The 18704-nt window shown below is 42.2% G+C and overlaps 1 protein-coding gene across 2 annotated transcripts in view; it reads right to left on the bottom strand.

Moving 5' to 3' along the window:
- Window positions 1-18704, bottom strand: part of SGCD (sarcoglycan delta) — a 1108439-nt gene that overhangs the window by 599680 nt on the left and 490055 nt on the right. For both annotated transcript variants that reach the window (XM_077468394.1, XM_077468393.1), the window contains one exon: window positions 11742-11787. The gene's annotated coding sequence lies outside the window, so the exon portion shown is untranslated. The remainder of the gene's footprint in view (window positions 1-11741; window positions 11788-18704) is intronic.

The following is an 18704-nucleotide window of genomic DNA, read 5'->3' as shown; positions in this document are numbered from 1 at the left end:
GCAGTGCGTTTGCCTGTGTTTACGTGAGTTTTTGCATGTTTGTGGGGTGGAAAATGCAGTTTGCTGTACTTTTTTTCATTGCACTACACTGCACAGCAATGGTGTGAACTAAGCCCATAAGTTAACCTGGATTTTGGACTGCTTAAGTGGCAATGCAGTCAAAAAAAATACGGGCCCTAAAACCTCAAGTCCTATCAGGCATTTTTTCTGCAGTGAACAACACTGTCACCCCGTTAAAGGAAGTAAAAAAATATTGTATCTACTGGTAATATCAACAGGTATTAAAACCTTGTTACAGGAGGAACTCGTAGAATCAAAACTTTAATTAATCTTAATGCTAGTAACAGATTTCATCAGAGCTGAATTTCATGTATGGATTTTAACGTATAGTTACATCAGTCTAGCTCAGCCCAATGGACTGTAAGTATGCATATTCCATGACTGTAGTACTGCTGTGGAAGGTGGAAATAACTGTAGTATTTTCCGCCAGTACAGTGACAGTGGCTGTCTATGGGGTCCCATCCTTACTGGCTTCTCTGCTGCATAGTGGTCCTTCACTCTGAACAGGCATGATTCACAGAGCGCCATGCATTTTTCTCAATGAATGCAAAGTGTCCTCTGATTAAATGAGGGGAAGATTGTGACGTCACCACCCTGTCTCCCCACCTTGCCCAATTGAAGAATGATTTGAATTTACTGGAAAAATGTAATGTGTTCTGCGAATAGTCTCTGCAACTTCCTGTTGATAGCAGGGCAGCGGGACAGTCACTTGGCGCAGGACCCGGAAGATAGTGGCTATCACTGTGGAGCTTTGACTACTACAGTGATTTCCAGCTCCCACAGGAAACCCACAGGCATGGTATATGCAGACCTACATTAGTCCAATCTATGTAATAAAATCTATACCTGCAATTTAACTTTAATTTTGCCTATAGTTCCACTTTGAAGGACAGGTTAAAATGGATGTGGGGACTAATTTACTAAAGGTGTCATTTTTTTTATAGTGGTTCACTTTGCATATTCATATTCAGAGGAATTTAAAAAAAATACTTAACCTAAACAGAGATTTGAAGCGAACACAGGCTAAACTGAGCATTTTAGTAAATCGTTCTCCTTATGTCTAAAGACCAATCGGAACTCTGATCACATTCACGGCATGATTCATACTCCTCCAAACGCCTGAACTGTGGCAATGAATCAGAGTTTAATTGCAGATCCTAATCAGAGACACAAAACTCAGATTGCTAAGTTTTAGCCCTTAATTCACCGTGTTATTTTATTGCCCTTAGCCTCACGGAACACATAGATCTTCCGGCTCTCCGCTCTTGTCCAATGAGAATGAGGATTGTGTTTGCAGCGTGCCCTGCCAACCTCGGTATTTATACTACAGCGCAGAGCACGGTAAAAAATAAATTGTCTGCAGAGACAAACAAGGCCCGTTCCTCTAAATGGCAGACTGATCTTTGAAAGGTGCGCAACCTTCTTGGCTTGGCTTTATAAGCCCTTTAAGAGAGCCGGGGATAGACACACTTCCCGCAGACAGTGACAAATGGACCCTGGTGCCACGCTAACGCACTATATAAATACTTTTACATTGTGTCTCAGTCGTCTGCGAGATTGCCAAGATTTGTTCAGCACACAGTGAAGTGTAATGACTCAATTGCACCAGTGGAAGAAGCTGCACTCTTTCTGCTTAGCAAAACGAATGCTAGCAAAAAATCACGTTCTAATAGACATTGCCATTGAAATAAAGCTAATATAGGTGTTTTTCCATTTATGCTCATTTAGGCATATTATTTTTAATGCATAGTAGGTTCAATTAAAAAAAGAAATAACAAATGCACTATAGTCAGTACTATGTGTTTGTTTTTAAGCTGAGCTCCAAATAACAAATATACTCATGGGATATATAAAGTATATATATATATATATATATATATATATATATATATATATATATATATATATACAGTTTTGTTTATAAGTTTACATACCCTGGCAGAATTTATGATTTCTTGGCCATTTTTCAGAGAATATGAATGATAACACAAAAACATTTCTTTCACTCATGGTTAGTGTTTGGCTGAAGTCATTTATTATCAATCAACGGTGTTTACTCTTTTTAAATCATAATGACAACAGAAACTACCCAATGGCCCTGATCAAAAGTTTACCCTGGTGATTTTGGCCTTATAACATGCACGCAAGTTGGCACAAAGCGGTTTGAATGGCTATTAATGGTAACCATCCTCACCTATTATCTGTTTTCTTGTAATTAGTGTGTGTGTACAAAAGGTAAGTGAGTTTATAGACTCCTGACAGACCCTTGCATCTTTCATCCAGTGTTGCACTGATGTTTCTGGATTCTGAGTCAAGGGGAAAGCAAAAGAATTGTCGAAGGATGCGCAGGAAAAGGTAGTTGAACTGTATAAAACAGGAAAGGGTTTTAAAAAGATATCCAAAGAATTGAGAATGCCATTTAGCAGTGTTCAAACTTTAATCAAGAAATGGAAAATTAGGGGTTCTCTTGAAAACAAACCACGGTCAGGTAGACCAACTAAAATTCCAGCCACAACTGCCAGGAAAATTGTTCGGGATGCAAAGAGAAACCCACAAATAACCTCAGGTGAAATACAGGACTCTCTGAAAACATGGTGTGGCTGTTTCAAGATGCACAATAAGGAGGCACTTGAAGAAAGATGGGCTGCATGATTGAGTCGCCAGAAGAAAGCCTTTGCTACACAAATGCCACAAAATATCCTGCTTACAATACGCCAAATAGCACAGAGACAAGCCTTAAACCTTCTGGCACAAAGTCACACAGAGGTGGATTACTGATGGTTTGGAGATGTGTGAGTTACAAAGGCACAGGAAATTTGGTAAAAATTGATGGCAAGATGAATGCCGTATGTTAAAAAAAAAATACTGGAGGAACCCTTGCATTCATCAGCCAGCCAAGTCGACCTGTCATTGGCCACAGCAAAATAAAGTGAGGGTTCTGGAGTGGCCATCTCAGTCTTCTGATCTCAATATCATTGAGCCACTCTGAGGAGATCTCAAACGTGCAGTTCATGAAAGACAGCCCAAGAATTTACAGGAACTGGAGGCTTTTTGCAAAGAGGAATGGACAGCTTTACCATCTGAGGAGCTAAAGAGCCTTATCCACAAATACCACAAAAGACTTCAAGCTGTCATTGAAGTTAAAGGGGGCAATACACTGTATTAAGAACTGGGGTATGTAAACTTTTGATCAGGGTCATTTGGGTAGTTCCTATTGTCATTATGATTTAAAAAAAGTAAACACAGTTGATTGATAATAAATGGCTTCAGTCAAACACTAACCACGAGTGAAAGAAACGTTTTTGAGTTATTCATATTCTCTGAAAAATGGCCAAGAATTCATAAATTCTGCCAGGGTATGTAAACTTATCAGCACAACTGTATATACACTGAGCAAAATTATGAACGCAACACTTTTGTGTTTGCCCCTATTTATCATGAGCTGAACTTAAAGATCTATGACTTTTTCTATGTACACAAATGGCCTATTTCTCTCAAATATTGTTCACAAATCTTTCTAAATCTAAGCAAGCACTTCTCCTTTGCCAAGATAATCCATCCACCTCACAGGTGTGGCATATCAAGATTCTGATTAGACGGCATGATGATTGCACAGGTGTGCCTTAGGCTGGTCACAATAAAAAGCCACTCTAAAATGTGCAGTTTTACTGTATTGGGGGGTCCGAAAACCAGTCAGTATCTGGTATGACTACCATTTGCCTCACGCAGTGCAGTACATTCCCCTCTCATAGAGTTGATGAGGTTGTTGATTGTGGCCTGTGGAATGTTGGCCCATTCCTCTTCAATGGCTGTGCAAAGTTGCTGGATAATGGCAGGAACTAGAACACGCAGTTGTACACGCCGATCTAGAGCATCCCAAACATGCACAATGGGAGACATGTCCGGTGAGTATGCTGGCCATGCAAGAACTGGGATGTTTTCAGCTTCCATGCTGCAACATGAAGTGATGGTCGTGGATGAATGGCACAACAATGGGCCTCAGGATCTCATCACGGTATTTCTGGGCATTCAAAATGCCATCAATAAAATGCACCTGTGTTCGCTGTCCATAGCATACGCCTGCCCATACCATAACCCCCCCGCCACCATGGGCCACTTGATCCACAATGTTGACATCAGCAAATCACTCACCCACACAACGCCATGCATACTGTCTGTCATCTGCCCTATACAGTGAAAACTGGGGTTCATCCATGAAGAGAACACCTCGGTTACGATGACTAAATGCAGTCAGGTGGAGACCCCGATGAGGATGACAAGCATGCAGATGAGCTTCCCTGAGACGGTTTCTGACAGTTTTCTGCAGAAATTTTTTGGTTGTACAAACCGATTGTTGCAACAGATGTCCAGATGGCTGGTCTCAGATGATCTTGGATATGAAGATGCTGGATGTGGAGGACCTGGGCTGGTGTGGTTACACGTGGTCTGCGGTTGTGAGGCCAGTTGGATGTACTGCCAAATTCTCTGAAACGTCTTTGGAGATGGCTTATAGTAGAGAAATGAACATTCAACTCAAGTGCAACAGCTCTGGTGAACATTCCTGCAGTCAGCATGCCAATTACATGCTCCCTCAAAACTTGCAACATCTGTGGCATTGTGCTGTGTGATAAAACTGCACATTTTAGAGTGGCCTTTTATTGTGGCCAGCCTAAGGCACACCTGTACAATGATCATGCTGTCTAGTCAGCATCTGAACATGCTACACCTGTGAGGTGGATGGGTTATCTCGGCAAATGAGAAGTGCTCACTAACACAGATTTAGACAGATTTGTGAACAATATTTGAAAGAAATAGGCCTTTTGTGTACATAGAAAAAGTCGTAGATCCTTAAGTTCAGCTCATAAATAAATAGATAAATAGGAGAAATCACAAAAGTGTTGCATTTATAAATTCGCTCAGTGTATATATATGTATATATATATACCGTATATACTCGAGTATAGGCCGACCCGAATATAAGCCGAGGCCCCCAATTTACCCCCAAAAAACTGGAAAACTTATTGACTCGTGTATAAGCCGAGGGTGAGACATGGCTGTCCATCCCTGTGTGTCCGTCCATCCCTGTGTGTGTGTCCGTCCATCCATCCCTGTGTGTGTGTCCATCCATCCATCCATCCATCCCTGTGTGTGTGTCCGTCCATCCATCCCTGTGTGTGTATCCATCCATCCATCCATCCCTGTGTGTGTGTGTGTGTGTGTGTGTGTGTGTGTGTGTGTGTGTGTGTATTCATCCATCCATCCATCCCTGTGTGTGTGTGTGTGTGTGTGTGTGTATCCATCCATCCATCCATCCATCCCTGTGTGTGTGTGTGTGTGTGTATCCATCCATCCATCCATCCATCCCTGTGTGTGTGTGTGTGTGTGTGTGTGTGTGTGTGTGTGTGTGTGTCCGTGCAGCCTTGTGTGTGTGTCCAGCCTACCTGTGTCCCAAGCCTCCGTCCCGAGCCGCCGTCGTCCCGAGCCTCCTCTGTCCCGTGCCTCCTCTGTCCCGTGCCTCCTCTGTCCCGTGCCTCCTCTGTCCCGTGCCTCCTCCGTCCCGTGCCTCCTCCGTCCCGTGTCGTGCCGATGGATCGCCGCTCTTCTCGGCGGCCATTCTACAATTCAAAAGCCGCGCCTCCGTCCTCCGCCTGTGATAGGCGGAACACTCAATTTCCCAGCAGCCTGTGTTCCGCCTATCACGGACATCCTCTCATACTCGTCCGTAGTATGAGAATGAACGAATGTCCGTGATAGGCGGAACACTGACTGCTGGGAAATTCAGTGTTCCGCCTATCACAGGCGGAGGCGGAGAAGGAGGCGCGGCTTTTGAATTTTAATGTCCGCCGTCTGTCTGCTCGATACGCTGATCGAGCAGTCAGACAGCGGTGACTCGAGTATAAGCCGAGGGGGCACTTTCAGCCTCAAAAAAGAGGCTGAAAATCTCGGCTTATACTCGAGTATATACGGTATATATAATTATTTTTTTTACCTGCCAAAGAATTTGTATTACAAGCAGTCTTGAGATTAATACAGCTGTGCTCACATCACAGCCCGAGAGCAGGAGATCTGATTTTTCTCTGCTGCAGTTAAGTGACACTTACAGGTCTTGTCCCCCCCCCCCCCCCCAGCCTGTGACTGGACAGTGAAATGGAATCAGTAGTCACTCAGCTGTCATGCTGCTCTCTCCTCCTACCAATGTGCTTCTTGTTGTTTATTGTTGTTTGTTTTTTATAAGCCAAGGACCAAGAAAAGAAAGGGAAAAAAATACTATATGTGTCAAAAGGGCAAAATGTGCAAAGTGTCAGTATTACAAGCAACACATGAGAGACAAACTAAAGACAGAAAGCAATATAAAGTGAGCAGCAAGTCCAACAAGCACCTCTTACAATAAGTATAAGCATGCAAGATGTCCCTATGTAAGTCGCCGCACGCTGCGCCCCTGCCATTGTGACTGGAGACAGCAACGAGGCAACATCTCCAGAAGAGAAGAACAAAAGACAGCGACAGCGGTGACAGAAGACCGGGCCACCGCTTGCAAAAGAGCTAGAAGAAGGCGTGATGGCCCAGCAAGAAGAACCGAAGAGGGGGACAAGACCCCCGAAGTTGGAAGAAGAGGGTGGCGGTGAAGAAGAAAGCCGGGCTCCTCCGCTAGTGAAAGAGCTAGCAAAAGAGCAGAAGATAGCGGAGGAGTCTGGCGAGAAGACCCCCGAAGACGGAAGAAGACCCCCGGAGCTGTGCAATAAACTATTTTAACCCTTGTGTGTTATGTTTTTTTTTACTTTTTTTCACAGGTGAATGGGTAGGGGTAAATTGTACCCCATACTCATTCACATAGGGTGGGGGGCCGGGATCCGGGCCCCCTTATTAAAGGGGGCTCACGGATTCCGATAAGCCCCCGCCCGCAGACCCCGACAACCAACGGCCAGGGTTGTCGGGAGGAGGCCCTTGTCCTCATCAACATGGGGACAAGGTGCTTTGGGGTGGGGGGGGGGAGCGCGGCCCTCCCTTCCCCAAGGCACCCCCCATTTTGAGCGCACGCGGCCTGGTACGGCTCAGGAGGGGGGCGCTCGCTTGACCCCACCCCCTTTCCAGGCCGGCCGGGTAGCGTGCTCGGATAAGGGTCTGATATGGACCTAGGGGGGGACCCCCACGCTGATTTTTGGGCATAGGGATTCCCCTTTAAGTCCATACCAGCGAAGGAGGCGTCGCTGGCCCCGGCTACCTGGAGACGCGCTCAAAATGAGCAGACTTTCCTCCGCGTGTGTGGGCGAGTCCGTTCATTTCAAAAGTACGGCGGATAGTCCGGCGGACTTAGTACGCCATATTAGTCCGCCGCAAAAGTACCATGAGTGGGCAGGTAGTTCGCTCAGAAAGTCCGGTGGAAAGTCCGCCAGACTAAGTCCGCCGGATAGTCTGCTACGTGTGCACGTGGCATAACACATGCCAAACAAGAAGGAGCCACTGCTGGGCTCCTAGTGGACCTGCAGTCCTAAATATCCAATAAAGTGACAATAGACAAGATAGCAGGTACAGACATGGCTGTCATTGGTAGTGGAGCATCTTAGTTGGTAATGTAAATTAAATGGCCAACCATACATATAAATCTCCCTTATCAAGTAGGGCTAAGTAACTTATCAATTTCCAGGGAATAATAAATTCAACCAGACCACATATATAGAAATGCTTGTTCTTTTTGCCTACTAAGATAGACCCCCATCTTTCTGCCTCCATGATTCTTTCTATTTCTGCCTGCCAGTCTCGAAGGGTCAGACATCTACTCTGCTTCCAATATCTAGGAATTCGATTTTTGGCTGCATTCAGCAGGTGCGGGATGAAACTTTGTAAGATTTTGAGGAGGAGGGAGAAGCATTAAATAGATAATGAAGCGGGATGTGCTGTTTATTACTACATGAACTGATGGGCTGTTTCTCCCTCTCTGACTCTGAGCTCTGCTGTAGAGTTAATTGCAAGAGGATAATAGTGGCCAAATAAGGTGACATTAAAATCTAAGGTTTTTGTTTTTATTAAAATAGATAACATGACAGCTTGGCGACACCCTTCACTGCTTACTCACAGGATTTGACTGCCAGCAGCAGGAGCCTATGGCTCTGGCTGCTCTCAGTGAAGACTGTGATTCCAGAAACTGAGAGAAGTGGAGCTACAGCTGGATCAGTGAAAGGTGTAAAAGGAGAAAATAAAAATAAATTGGCAATTCATTTTAAGGATGCACATTAGTACTGTATGGTGAGGAGTGAAAAATGTGGGTGGAACTCCACTTTAAAGCAGTATTATACACAAAAGCAAATCTTTATCCCAAAAGGAAAGAAAAGTTTGCTGTAACTGATTACTGATAGTACACTTAAAACTTCCTTCCCCCCACCCTGACAAAAGGTAAATGTTTAGGGACAGATGTTCAGGTAGTGGGCTGTTTTTTTACCTTAATATAGAGAATGCATTAAGGTAAAAAACATTTTGAATTTAGAACCACTTTATCAATTAAATTTTTTTTCAACCCACCAAAAGTATTACAGCAGTAAAGACTTGGATTTAAGGCACTTTACTTTAATTTTGAGGTATTGTATTGTAAAAGTCCGTTCACAAAGGTTATGGCAGTGTTTCTTGACTCCAGTGCTCAAGGCACCCCAACAGGTCACGTTTTCAGGCTACACATTATTTTTCACAGGTGATTTGATCAGATTCACTGCCTTGGTAATTACTACAGCCGTTTCATCTGAGGAAATCCTGAAAACATGACCTGCTGGGGCACCTTGAGGGCTGGAGTTGAGAAACACTAGGTTATGGTATCAGTTAAAGTGGTTGTAAACCCACTTTTTGGACTTCTACCTATAGGTAAGCCTAGTATACAGGGGTATTCATGGGGTTATACATGTGGATAACAATATAATAATGTAACTGCACTACTTGAATTTTCTTGGTGTATTGATTGCCATGAGTAAAGGTTTTTGTTTTTGTTTGTGTCGCCAACCAGAATTTGTATTTAATATTGATTGCACACATGTGTAATTAACTTCATGTCAAAATTAAATATTTTTTTTTTTTTTACCAAATACAGTTTTAGAAATATTTTGCTGCTAAAAAAAAAAACCCTGGGGAAACTCTTCCACTATTTTGCAACTTTTGGGGTGCGCAGCTGTGTCAACCTATGCATGTGTTTTTCTATTTTGGCCTAGAATAAGGCTTACCTATAGGTAGTGGAAATATCTCCTAAACGTGTGCCGTTTAGGAGATATTTCACTTGTAGTCTGCCGAAAATTCCAATGGTGCATGCACGAGGAGGAAACGAAACTAAGTGCCGTTTCTTCCCTCGTCTGTGCCGTTAATCGCGTCTCCTGTGCGCATGTGCGGGAGTGATGTCACGGGGCTCCGGCGAACCACGGCCTGGAAGGAAGAGGGGCCAGAAGATGGATGCTGCCTACACAGGGGACATCGCTGGATTCTATTGTAGGTAAGTGTATGCGATGCATACTAGCCCATTATGCTTTTCATTTGCAGGCTTTGCAGTGAGCAAAAGAGGAGGTAAAACCCATCAGGGTTTACTTCCTCTTTAACACTCCTTACTTTCAGCTTCAAGCTGTGGAAAACAGGGAGCTAACTACTGCCAAAGGAGCTGTCTGAGGTGCTGATCAAATAGCACTTCATGATATAAAACCAAAAGGTGGAAGTCAAATTCCATTTCCTACTCCATACAAAATCTGGAGATTCTACAACTAAACAAAATGTTTAGTATTCAACTGTTTTAAGAGAAAGTGATCATAATATGCTTTGTCAAAGTTTTCATTCATTCAAGTCATAGTATAGCTAGCAATTGGTTGCAATCAACTGGACTTTTTTTGTATGATGAAAACAAAAGCAGAACAAGGCCATTCAGATCAGTGGTGGTAAACATTCAACATACAGGAGACCTCAGGTGCCACTTCTGGCATCAAGGGCCAGAGAGACAGAAGAAAAGCTACATGACATGGTCAGAGTCTGCAGATAGGCTACAAGAGTGGCTGAAGGTTGCTAACATGCTATAAGAGACCGTCAGACTTCAGACAAGCTGGAAGAGATAATCAGAGATTTGGACATGCTACACAAGACAGTCCGAGACTGCAGACATTATAAAACAGATGTTCAGAAAGGGCAAATATGCTACAAGAGACTGTCAGAGATTGCAGACATGCTAGAAGAAATGGTCAGAGACTGTAAACGTGCTATAGGAGCTGGTCTGAGTTTGCAGACATGCTAGAAGAAATATTCAGATACAGTAAACATGCCATAGGAGCTGTTCTGAGTTTGCAGGCATGCTAGAAGAAATAGTCAGAGACTGTAAACGTGCTATAGGAGGTGGTCTGATTTTGCAGACACACTAGAAGAAATAGTCAGAGACTGTAAACATGCTATAGGAGCTGGTCTGAGTTTGCCGACACACTAGAAGAAATAGTCAGAGACTGTAAACATGCTATAGGAGCTGGTTTGAGTTTGCAGACACACTAGAAGAAATAGTCAGAGACTGTAAACGTGCTATAGGAGCTGTTCTGAGTTTGCAGACATGCTAGAAGAAATAGTGAGAGACTGTAAACGTGCTATAGGAGCTGGTCTGAGTTTGCAGACACGCTAGAAGAAATTGTCAGAGACGGTAAACATGCCATAGGAGCTGTTCTGAGAAATTGTCAGAGATGGTAAACATGCCATAGGAGCTGTTCTGAGTTTGCAGACATGCTAGAAGAAATTGTCAGAGACGGTAAACATGCCATAGGAGCTGGTCTGAGTTTGCAGACCTGCTAGAAGAAATTGTCAGAGACTGTAAACATGCTATAGGAGCTGGTCTGAGTTTTCAGACACGCTAGAAGAAATGGCCAGAGACGGTAAACATGCCATAGGAGCTGTTCTGAGTTTGCAGACATGCTAGAAGAAATGGTCAGAGACTGTAAACATGCCATAGGAGCTGGTCTGAGAGTGAAGACATGCTAGAAGAAATGGTCAGAGACTGCAAACATGCAACAGGAGATGGTCAAAGACTGTAGACATGCAAGGTGATATGGTTAAATACAGCAAACATGATAAATCAGTGTATAGAGACGGCTGAAAAGCTACATGCTCCAGGAGATGGTTAAAGACTGAGGATATGTTACATGAGAAAGCTAGAAATCTTTGGCATTACACCCCCTTACAAACCAATGCTTTCACATTTGTGCTCCCTACAGCCCTCCTACAAATTACTTTCCTTTCCATTTGATATCCCCCACAGCAGGAACCATTGTAATAGAATGAAAAAACACAGGGAAAAGGCAATAGATTGCACACAAAAAAAAGTTATGAAATGTAGAATAAATGAACCAAACCATTTAACTGCAATATTTTTTCCTTTACCTGCAGAGTTCTGGTTTTGGCAGTGCATGTACTGAAGTATGGGGCAACAGTTTTGGCAGGGCAAATACTGTAATACTACAGTATATGCAGTTCTCATTCTGCTTGCATGGTGCTACAGAGAACAATTTCTAAGGACTCATCATTAAAACATATAAAATTAACATAATATAGTATAAATAATATGCAATAAAATATTATAAAATAATATACAGTGTATATATATATATATATATATATATATATATATATATATATATATATTTTTTTTTATTTTTTTTTAAACAATCAGAATATCAATTATTACTTACCTTACTGTTGCGGCAGTTGTCCCTTCTTTAGAGCTTTTAAGAGGCACTGTAGAAAAAAAAAAAAAGATTTAAAAAATGTCAGCCACTTAAAATAGACACATTAGATTTTTATAGTGTGTTTCTTTAAAGCCAGTATTCAGTTCTGTTAATGTACCCCATTTTATGTAGCTGCTAGTTATTTCTCTAAGAGGTTCATTTATTACTGATGGTGGATTTCATTATCTGTTCTTTGTTATACTACACAGAGCTAGGTAGAGCATGGCCTGAATAATATGTCCCATTTATGAAATGCAGGCCACAGCGTGGAGCTTGTGTTGTCCCATGGAATTCTGGAGCTGCAAAAATAGCCCCAATACTGGAAGATAACCAGTCATGTGACTTTGACAGGTCATGTGACCAGGCATCCAATGTTTCTTTTCCTAACAACCCATTCATTTATTATTGCACTGATTCTTGAAGCCAGCAGAGTGCAATGCACATTTGGAAAGCACACCATTTATTTTCTCTTTTTTTAAATATCAGTATGTCTGCAGTGGAGTTTTTTAACAATACTTTTCCAAACATACCAACACTATCACTTGTAATATAACTTTATCACAGCTGCATATAAACATAATCCACATTACTCATCCCTTCTCCGACCCTTTGTAATTGTAGAATCTGTATGCCAGTGTTGTCTGAGCTGCCCCTGCTATGCTCTTTCCTAAAACAGCAGATGGTGCAATTGCCCCCACAAGGTGGTCTGCTGAAGTTGCACCTAGGGGGCAGGAGGTGGTGGGAATACAATATAAATCAGGTTTACACAGAAATACAACTAATCCTAAAGTTCTACTGGTGGCTCCATGACAGAAAAATGCAGCAGATTGTGTTGATTAAGTCTCTGTCCTATTTTTAAACAATCATACTGGTGCATAAAAAAACCCTTTTTTAGGTTGCCAAATATACATTAAGACGTAGAAAAACAACTATTCTGCACAACATTTTGAATACAGAGAATAAAAAGGCAACGAAACAGAGGTGCACCATTGTAACAGAGTTGTGGTTCCTCAGAAAATACCTTTCAGCTGATTTACTCATGTTTGAAAAAATATATGTTGGTAACAAGTCCACAGAATCAGACCCCTGCATATCTTTAAGCTAAAATTTTAAGGGTCACTTTAAGAGTAAGTATGACTTCAAGGGTCCTGCCTATACTCATTGTCCTTTTACCCCTTCAGATCATGCTTGTTATGCCTTTAGTAAATATGAGTTGCTTTATTTATTAAATGCATTCATTTAAATGGGCTTCCAATGCACTGGGATGCACAAAAAATGGACAAGCACTATTATGAAAGCCCAAAATGCAAGTATACTGCAAGCCAAGCATTCGCCCCTAAGCGCATACTGCACCTAACGCAAGTACCACCCGGTGCACCCTCCAGTCTCTATTAGAGTTTGACAGGCTGCTGGCAGCAGGACTAAGTGGAACTTCACCCAAGAGTGGAAGTTCCACTTGTTTGCATCATCTCCCCCTCCACTGCCACATTTAGCACTTTCTGGGGGGAGGAGTGGGTTTTGACAGTACTCGCTTCCACTTCTGGGCCATTTTGCCACAGCAAACTGTGTGGATGTTCAGCACCCTCCTCCTTCTCCCCACATCATTCTGGGACACGCACGGGTCTTGGAAGACTGTACGACTATTCACAAAGCGCATGTGCTCCCACTGTGGAGACGCTCATACAATCAGTAGCGTTTAGGACTGTAAGCATACCCAGGGTGCCGTGAAGAGGCCTTGCGACTTATGCATGCGTTTGCAAATGCGTGCTAACTAAACCCCTGTTTTTAACGCAGACTGTTGGACAGGTTAATTTGGTTGGGCAGCAGACTGGTTGGTGAGTTGAGCTATGGAATGTTATGTTTTTGTCTTTTATGTGTTTGCCCTTCCATGTGCTCCTTGCTGTGAAGGCCAGTTATAGGTGGTGGCAGGGGCCATTTGTTTGTTACTGGTGTAAATATAGTCTAGGGACACACTGGGCACATTTGCTGCTACTATGCCACATGCTGGGTGCCCATTGTGCTCCTGTTCCTTTAAGGGGGATTGGGCTGCCTCCAGGCCCACCTGCCCCTCATCTATCCATTGAATGCATGTGTTCCCACTGTGGAGACGCTCATAAATTCAGTAGCGTTTAGGACTGCAAGCATACACAGGGTGCTGTGAAGATGCCTTGCATCTTACACATGAGTTTGCAAATGCGTGCTAACTAAACCACTGTTTACTAACGTAGACTGTTGGACCAGTTAATTTGGTTGGTCAGCAGACTGGTTGGCGAGTTGAGCTATGGAATGTTTCTGTTTTTGTCTTTTATGCATTTGCCCTTCCATGTGCTCCTTGCTGTGAAGGCCAGTTAGAGGTGGGGGCAGGGGCCATTTGTTTGTTACTGGTGTAAATATGGTCCAGGAACACACTGGGCACCTTTGCTGCCACTGTGCCACATGCTTGGTTTCCAGTGTGCTCCTGTTCCTTTAAGGGGGATTGGGCAGGGGCCATTTGTTTGCCTCTAACAATAAGCCTGAACCTTCCACCTGCACCTAAACTAGCTAGCCACACAGCAAACCTGTGCTTTGCATATGCAGGACAAAGGAACATGTTTGTATTAATACCCCCTAATGACAGAACATTTCTAATTTTTCCTTTGTTCCGCTGCTTCTTCATTCTGACACTAATGCCCCATACACATGGTCGGACATTCCGACGACAAAATCCGTCTGATTTTTTCAGACGGATTTTGGCCCAAACTTGTCTAGCATCAAAGTTGTTGGAAAACGCAGAGACGTAGAACACGTACGATGGGACTATAAACGGGTCAGTAGCCAATATTTTTCGTCTCATAATTTATTCTGAGCATGCGTGGCACTTTGTCTGTTGGAATTGTCTACACCCGATCGGAATTTAAACAATCAGATTTTGTTGTCCGAAACTTTTAGATCCTGCTCTCAAACTTTGTGTGTTGGAAATTCCGATGGAAAAAGTCAGATGGAGCCCACACACGATCGGATTTTCTGACAACGCGATCCGAACGCACATTTTCCGTCAGAAAGTCTGACCATGTGTACAGGGCATAACAGTAAAAAATGCCTGGTACTTCTGGGCTCAACTGTGAGCTTATGGCATACCTTCTCCATGGCCAGTGGTTAAACAGAGTGGTAGAGGAAACAAAGGAGAGAGGAGTATGTGTGGCTGGAAAAGGTGGGGCACTACAGCACAGCTTGTACTTTGCCATGCCACAATAATCCATTGAACAGTACAGGTCTGCATCCCCCCGCTAAGGAACTGAAAGTCTAAGTATTTCCTGTGTTGTAGATTTAGACATAAAAGGGCCTCAGAATTCACAAAATGACATTTCTAATCTAAGTCTCACATCTTTTCCATAGCCCTTAGATTGAACCAAGAACCCAAATCAAATACACAGTGATTATCTGTACTACTTGTCTTTTAGCCAAATAGCTCTGGATATCAAACTTTGGTTGATGTACCTATAATGGTAATAGCCCTCTATCTTTTTGCTGTCAGAAAGGCTTGCACTAATTTACTTTGTAATGGAAAAATAATCTTAAAAGGAAATACTGAGCGACACATTTTGCAATCCAACAACTGGTATAGTAGAGGAAAATGATTCCTTAGCTTGCAGTGGGAATTTCAAGCACTGCAGACTCTCTAGAAATTAAATGAGAGGTGGCTGTAATTGTGTTTGTGTTTATCATACAGTGTTAGGTGTGTGCATATGAAGGGTAGGGGGCCAACATGTAAGTATAGTCGCAGTCGCTGGTCTTCCCTATTATTTATGTAAAGGTAAACTACAGCCATGTTTCACCTAACCATAACTGTAATGTTGTGATATCTGATCGGTATCCACAATTAAAGTCTATGTCAAGTCCAACAATGAGCATCTCTTAATTGTTCCATTTTAGTTAAATATACAATTAAAAGCATTTGGTATTGAATATCTTTTCAGTAAGTGAAAAAAATAATACTTGTTTACCTGCCAGAAATCTTGTCGGTGCACAACTTCCTGTAATGATCTGACAGCACATTGCCTGTTCTTCACTAAAACCCCAAGCAGTGTTATCAACTTTGCCCAGGTAACCTCTGTGGACCATGGAACAACTCCTGCTATGTTATGAAGCTAAGGAGAGGGCAAGATGTACTGTAGTTCAGACCAGGAGCAAGCTACCTAGGGTGACAATGTTGCTCCACCATAAAAGAGAACAGTAGGTGAGTTTTGTCACCCTAAGACAGAAAATATGTTACTGGCAGCATCACCAAGATTAGATAAAGAAATAGAAGCCAGATAAAAAAAACAATGCAGCCACACTGTAAGCTGCAATTTATGACTTTTTTGTTTTTGGGTTTAGATATACTTAAAGTATGACTAAAGACAAAACTTTTTTAAGTTCTGGACAAAGTGGAGATGGATTAGAAGAAATTCTCCTTCTCTATTTATCCCGTTTGCCATTATAATTGAAGGTAAAAGTAAAAAAATAAAAATGAACCCGAATTTTGGGTTGTCCACAGAAAAGTAATAGAGGGGAGATCTTCCTATGGAGACACTAGTTATGATTAACTAGCAGTCCCCTAGGGATTCCCTTAATTTGGGAGGATTTCCTCTCACTTCCCGTTTTGGCTATGGGACAAGAAGTGAAGGGAAATATCCACAAAGGGACACATGTGGCAAAAAATAAACTCAGAGAAGTTATGACCCAGTCTTACTCTATCCAAAATGAAAAAAAAATCTTGCCTATAGTTCTACCTTAATAATCAGATTGTGACTTATGTATGTAGTTACATATACTGAGCTACATGTGAGATTTAAAAAAAATGAAATTGGAAATAAATCCATGAATTTATCGGTTTCCCAAAACAGTAACATTGAAGGCATGCTGTGAATGATAGCTGTCTCATTTGCTTGTACTCCCAACCAAACTGTCAAACCATCAAATGGATGATGTCATAAATGATCACATCTGCAACATCATACAGATCAACAGAGGTCAAGATGGCAGCTTGGATTCAGTTCCACTTTAAGGTAACATCACGTAAGAGCCCAGGTAGTTGTTGCTAAACTTAAGGTGGAATGAATGAACAATTCAATTGTAACAAGTTTCTGAAGCTTAGAACATAACACAGTGTAAATATTACAAGCAAAGTCACATTTATCCAATAAAAGCTTAGCAGAGAGGAAGAATAAACCAAAAAAAAAGGAACATAGTCACTTCCAACAGTAGAAAAATAGAACCAACAGAAGAATGCCAACATGGGGCTCCCCTTATACGACTAGGCGTTCCAATATTTGCTACAATTGAATCTGTAGCTATAATACAAAGTACCAGTGTTTGTATTTATACAAAAAAGGTAAAGTATAATTTTAACACAATGGTTCTCAACCTTTCTAGTGCCGTGATCCCTTGATAAAATTTCCCAAGTTCTGGGGACCCCTAATGGTAAAATTATTTTTGCAGCGTGGGCTATCAGCACCCAAGGCAAGGGAAGTAATTTGCGCCTCTAACCCACGGACGTTTAGCAATCCCTGAGTCCCTTCCACTTCTACAGAATTAAAACCCCTTTTGGTACATTTTAGGATGGACCACTCTCTCTTTGTTCCCCTTTCTTTCCCTTTTTATCTCTCTCTATCCTAAATTCTTGTTTTTCTTCACCATCCCACTCTCTAGCCATCTTTCTTGTTCTTTCTCTCCCTTTTTCTTTGTTCCTCCCTCTCTGTATTCTCTATTTTTATTCCTTCTCTTACTCCTTGGTGGGGGGTATGGGATGAGTGGCAGTGCTGGCAGGGATTTGGGATGAGTGGCAATGCTGGGGGGGAGTTCTGACCAGCCAACATAGGCGCTCTTGATCAAGGTCATCTGCTGATCTGAGAACTGTAGTAGGGACTTTTAATGGCAACTATATTCACAGGTAGTGTTACTCACTGTGTCTCTGACTTTATTGTGTCTCGTAACAGTGACACCTATGCCGAATTCAGGAGATAGGGTCTCCTCCAGCCCCTCCCACTTCACATTCCTCACCAGTCAGCTGACCTCTAGTCTCTGCCCCCAGCCATTCCCTGAACTGAATGAGAGGCTGCGAAGAGGCTGAGTGGGCGGTCGCGGGCTCCAGCAACAGGCCAGTTGGGGGGCCACAGGCTCCGGGGACAGCCCTGTTGGGCAGCTGCAAAAAGGTTGGGAGAGTGGTGCAGGATTCAGGAACAGCCCAGGATTCGATGACCCCTGACAAATCCTCATTTGACCCCCCAGGGGGTCATGAACCCCAGGTTGAGGACCACTGTTTTAACACAATACATGTTTTTCTTGTAGCGGGGTCCCTTTATAGGTGTATATGTCCTTGGAATGTACATATATTGTGGCTTCCAATACTTGTTCCAAATACACAGAATGTATGCATTGGAACTATTGGAAGCCTAAAGCTATGCATATTTCAAGAACATGTACAATTTTTTATAGAAACGGGCCTTACTATTAGCACAATGTGCTTTTAAAATGTTTTTAAGTTGTTTGTGGCAATTAGCATTTTTTGGTTGAGTTGAAATGATATGCTTTTTTAATTTTTGCTTTCATACATTTTTATATTTGCTGTATTTTGAGTTGAAATTTATATGCGTTTTCAGTTTTGTCTTAATACATTTTTAAAATTGCTTTATTTTATATTTTTGCAGATTTGATATGAGCAGATCATGCTAGATTTCACCAAGTTTAATGACATTTTAGCAGGATTCTAATGTTTTATCGCAAAGAGAAGCTCAAATCAGTATTCATGCATGCTACGCTATTTACAGTTTGTATGCTGTTTCCCCTAGACATTATTACTGTATTTATTATTAGACATGTGCATTCATTTTCGTCCGAATGCATTTTCATCCGAATTTCAGCTATTTTCGTTTTCGTTTTGACAAAAGATAAGGAAAGCACAGAATC

Source organism: Lithobates pipiens, unplaced genomic scaffold (genome assembly GCF_037356315.1).
Source record: "Lithobates pipiens isolate NorthernLeopardFrog02 unplaced genomic scaffold, aLitPip1_a1.2 Scaffold_8, whole genome shotgun sequence".
Taxonomy (NCBI): Eukaryota; Metazoa; Chordata; class Amphibia; order Anura; family Ranidae; genus Lithobates; species Lithobates pipiens.
This window is presented reverse-complemented; position numbering and strand designations above follow the sequence as displayed.